The 5,346-nt window shown below is 40.0% G+C and overlaps 1 pseudogene; it reads left to right on the top strand.

The window, feature by feature from the left end:
• Positions 1-2,606, top strand: part of LOC112214995 — a 53,147-nt pseudogene extending 50,541 nt beyond the window's left edge.
• The last annotated feature ends 2,740 nt before the right edge of the window (positions 2,607-5,346 follow it).

Raw genomic sequence — 5,346 nt, 5'->3', positions numbered from 1 at the left:
CAATGCAATGGATATAAAATGAAGAGAAAGAGTAGGGGGGGATGTAGGAAATGTAGACTTGGTACATGACAGTTTATTTGTGCTTGCTCATGTATCACTTCTTGATTTGAGTATCGTTGAATACGTGACTTGCAACTACAAGGATCTGTCTTTCTCACAATGTTCTGCTCGCTATTGAAGAGAACATTTCCCCAAATCAAAAACAATTGCACCTCGTTGCAAAGTGAATTTCCCCCCTAAAACGTAAATTGCTTTAAGACCTATTGGAAATGTCTATCAATACACGTCAATCTAAATTCATTCATATCAGTGTGGATATCAGTCCTGTTGTACTTTCTTCGTTTTTGTGTGCCTTGTGGTTCTGGTACTTTAATAACTTTATGAATTAGAGATTCAAGACAGATTGACAATAGGATACTGTCTTTCTGAGTGTCTTTCTGACTATACTATGGTATACACCTGTTAACTCATTTCCCCACAAGAACAGCTACCAACATACTACATGAGAAATAACAGAAATGTGCCTCATTTTATTCAGGACTAAATCTGGATCCGTCAATCATCATAGCCAAATGATTATGCAGTGGAATAACTTTGAGTGAAAGAGACATAAGGTTAAGTTTCTTTATTCAACGTTGTGGAAAAACGGTTTTAATAAAACGCGGTTTTATTATCATGTCAGAATATCAACAATTCCTCTCTAAATTGATTGTATTCGTTTAATTGTTGAACATGGTTCAAAAGAGGGACATGGTAGATATGCTGTGCTTTTTTCTTTGTGGTGCAATTCAGCTTGTTCGACTGGGACGTGATCTGATGGTCGATTTAGTGTTACTGATCTGTTGTAGAGCAAATATAGAGGAGTTCCTGGCACTGAATTGACCTCTTAAGCACTAAACAAGATCATTTCAGACAATCGATTCCATAACAATTGACAATCATAGTTTCTGATAACTTGCTTAAGACTAGTATTAGTAATACTTCATTGAATGAATTGCTGTAAATGAAAATGCAAACCACTGCCAAAACAGGGACTTTAAAGGAGCCTTGGGGTAATGTCAGAAACATTCACACATTGTTTCCTTTGAAAACAGAGGCATATGGACTCAGGAAACCACATAGTCAATTCAGTGTAGAGTTGGGAAACTACATGATTACGCTGTGTGGTCTCTAGTGCCATTCAAATACTTCTCCCACACCTCATTATCATTGCTTCAATTATAATTACAAAGTGTTCTTACGTCAACCAGAATAAAATCCATCTGGACTTCTTCCATTTCTCTGAAACACTGAAGAGGAAGGGGACTTTTGTTATGATCCCAGTCTTAAGCTATGATTATTTGCCAATATGTTATGTGGCGAAACTCGAGCACCATCACCAAAGGCGGATTGCTGTCATGTGAGGTGACATTTATGGTCCCGTATTGGTTGTTTCAATGTTCTGTGGGGAAACTAACTAACATCCTGTATTTAAGACCCTCAATATCTAAGAACATTCAAGAATATCAAGTGCCATAGGACTCTCTTTCTCTGTTTACCGGGAAACCTATTACTAACGTTTATGCAACGTTTAGGATTGAATAAGTGCAAATCTCATCTATTTCCCCTGTGTTGCATGATAATGCCATGATACTGTATCAGTGGCAGGCAATGAGATAAAGTACCCTCTATCTTCTCCTGCTTTGGTGTGTATTGTTGGGATGGGAAGCATAATACCGTGGGTTTGTTGGGTGTTTGTTTATGATATGATAACGATACAGCTTCTACTGCCTTTCTCTTGAGGAGACAGCATTTGGTATGGCCCTGATCTGAGTGAGCGCAGTGGCCTAGCGGTTAGAGCGTTGGGCCAGTAACCGAGATGTCACTGGATCGAATGCACGAGCCGACAAGGTGAAAAAGCGGTCAATTTGCCCTTGAGCAAGGCACTTAACTTCTAATTTGCTCCAGGGGCGCTGTACTACTATGGCTGACCCTGTAAAACAACACAATTCACTGCACCTCTCTGGTGTATGTGACAATACATATCTTTTCCTCTGTCACAGGTTGTCACATTCAAGACCAGACTAGACCCTTGGGAAATGGTGTCTGGTTATTTCATGCCACTCTAAGGGCTAAAATCAGATGCTGTCACCTCAGGAATAACATATTATCAGAGTGATTGGAAGTGTTTTTTGATGCTGTGGTGCTCTCTGTGTGGATTGTGTGGGTTATGCTTTTTCTGGACACTTTTCTGTTATCATGAACTCTCAGTGTGTTTTAAGGGGAGTGTTCCATGCCTGCCACACTATGTCAGGCTATTGGTGGGACCGCCCCCCAATCTTTCTCTGCCAGCGTTTTCATGGCAGACCATTGGTGGACATGTCCACTAATCTCCCCTTGTCAGCCTCCCTTTTGACAGGCTATTGGTGAGCCTCCGCGTCAATCTCCCTTGATGTTACACTTTTGTGGAACTTGATTCACCTGAATCAGTCATGTATAAATTTGTACGATACTGTTATTATTCTCGGACAAAAGAAAGAAAATAGTCATGTTTATAATCCTGGAAAATGCTTATTCATGTGCAAATACAGTATATTCAGAATAAAACTTTCTCATTAGCTATTGAATGGTGTCCTCTTGCAGTTCTGGGCCCTTTCCTCCCCAACCCAGATTGACTTACTGTTACTGTAACTTTGCCAAAACACATTTCCCACTTTTCCCCACAATGTGTGTGAGAAACTGAAAGAAGCTGCAGTCTGCTATCCCAGTGTCCCCCAGTGACTTCCACCGGCCAATCAGCGATGAGAATTGAGGCCGGGCCAACAACAACATCCAGTTGTGAAAGTGAAGAATATCTATATCTCTCTGTGGTTATGACACTGAATTTGCTTAACGGACACATTTACAATTGAAGTCAGAAGTTTACATACACCTCAGCCAAATACAATTAAACTCAGTTTTTCACAATTCCTGACATTTAATCCTAGTAATAATTCCCTGTATTAGATCAGTTAGGATCACCACTTTATTTTAAGAATGTGAAATGTCAGAATAATAGTAGAGAGAGTGATTTTATTTCAGCTTTTATTTCTTTCATCACATTCCCAGTGGGTCAGAAGTTTACAATAAATGGAATTAGTATTTGGTAGCATTGCCTTTAAATTGTTTAACTTGAGTCAAACATTTTGGGTAGCCTTCCACAAGATTCCCACAATACGTTGTGTGAATTTTGGCCCCTTCCTCTTGAACAGAGCTGGTGTAACTGAGTCAGGTTTGTAGGCCTCCTTGCTTGCACATGTTTTTTCAGTTCTGTCCACAAATTCTCTATGAGATTGAGGTCAGGGCTTTGTGATGGCCATTGTCCTTAAGCCATTTTGCCACAACTTTGGAAGTATGCTTGGGGTCATTGTCCATTTGGAAGACCCATTTGTGACCAAGCTTTAACTTCCTGACTGATGTCTTGAGATGTTGCTTCAATATATCCATATAATTTTCCTGCCTCATGATACCATCTATTTTGTGAAGTGCACCAGTCCCTCCTGCAGAAAAAGCACCACTCAACATGACGCTGCCACCCCCGTGCTTCACGGTTGGGATGGTGTTCTTCGGCTTGCAAGCCTCGCCCTTTTTCCTCGAAACATAACGATGGTCATTATGGCCAAACAGTTTTTTGTTTCATCAGAACAGAGGACATTTCTCCAAAAAGTACGATCTTTGTCCCCATGTGCAGTTGCAAACTTTTTTCTGGCTTTTTTGAGGCGGTTTTGGAGCAGTGGCTTCTTCCTTGCTGAGCGACCTTTCAGGTTATGTCGATATAGGACTCGTTTTACTGTGGATATAGATACTTTTGTACCTGTTTCCTCCAGCATCTTCACAAGATCCTTTGGCTGTTCTTCTGGGATTGATTTGCACTTTTTGCACTAAAGTATGTATATCTCTTGGAGACAGAATGTGTCTCCTTCCTGAGTGGTATGACGGCTGCGTGGTCCCATGGTGTTTATACTTGCGTACTATTGTTTGTACAAATGAACATGGTACCTTCAGGCATTTGGAAATTGCTCCCAAGGATGAACCAGACTTGTGGAGGTCTACAAAAAAAATCTGAGGTCTTGGCTGATTTATTTAGATTTTTCCCATGATGTCAAGTAAAGAGGCACTGAGTTTGAAGGTAGGCCTTGAAATACATCCACAGGTACACCTCCAATTGACTCAAATTATGTCAATTAGCCTATCAGAAGCTTCTAAAGCCATTACATAATTTTCTGGAATTTTCCAAGCTGTTTCAAGGCACAGTCAACTTAGTCTGTCTGTAAACAATTGTTGGAAAAATGACTTGTGTCATGCACAAAGTAGATGTCCTAACCGACTTGCCAAAACTATAGTTTGTTAACAAGAAATGTGTGAAGTGGTTGAAAAGCGAGTTTTAATTACTCCAACATAAGTGTATGTAAACTTCCGACTTCAACTGTATGAAGATGCACTTATTGATAAAGAGAGCTTTTTCATGTACAGTGTAATCCCCCTTCTCCGACAGTATGTTTATCGAATGTAAATGGACTTAGTCGGTAGCAGAGATCCTTCTCAGACTTGAACCTGAAACCAGCTGCTGTCAAGTCTACATCCATAGCCACATACTCCCTCACAGCCCCCCAAAGACAGACTACATGCTCATTTTACCCCTTACGATCAACGTTAAAATTGTCCCTTATACTGTATGATATACTGCAGGCCCCAAGAAGGAACGCGTAAGTCTCTCTGGTGCTAAGGGACATTTTAATGAGTCCAATTACAATGCCTTTTAGTATTTATGATTAATAAAACAGTCTTTATTACTGGTAGCACAGCTGTGGAAATGACTAAGCAGAGAGCAATAATATGAAATTACATATTTTACAGACCCCAAGCAGGAAATTGACCATAACAATTACGACCAAAGCACTATGGAACGGCTCAGTCGTTCCCTCACTATCTCTTTGTAAGACCTTGTAATAATATCATAAACTATAAAGATAAACCATAAACATTGTATAGAGTCTGTAGTAGGGCGTGGTGAAGGTCAAACTCAGCAGTGAAATGTCATAGCTTTCAGCAGCAAATGGTAGAGCTGAGCAGAGACCCATAAGGTTTGTTGGCAAATGTTCATTGGGCATATCACTTCACATTTTGGCTGACCTTTTGACACGTGACACATCCAATCCATTGACCTATATTTCAAACTAGACTGCATGCTCAGTCTGCAGTCTCTACTCTTTCTCTGGAATATGTTTTAAGAAATATATGCTTGTGTACCTTGCTAACACTTAACCTAAATCACCCGGTTATAATGCATTATAATGCATTGTAGGACTTGTTATGAGCATGTATGAG

Source organism: Oncorhynchus tshawytscha, unplaced genomic scaffold (genome assembly GCF_018296145.1).
Source record: "Oncorhynchus tshawytscha isolate Ot180627B unplaced genomic scaffold, Otsh_v2.0 Un_contig_1775_pilon_pilon, whole genome shotgun sequence".
In the NCBI taxonomy this organism is placed as follows: domain Eukaryota; kingdom Metazoa; phylum Chordata; class Actinopteri; order Salmoniformes; family Salmonidae; genus Oncorhynchus; species Oncorhynchus tshawytscha.
This window is presented reverse-complemented; position numbering and strand designations above follow the sequence as displayed.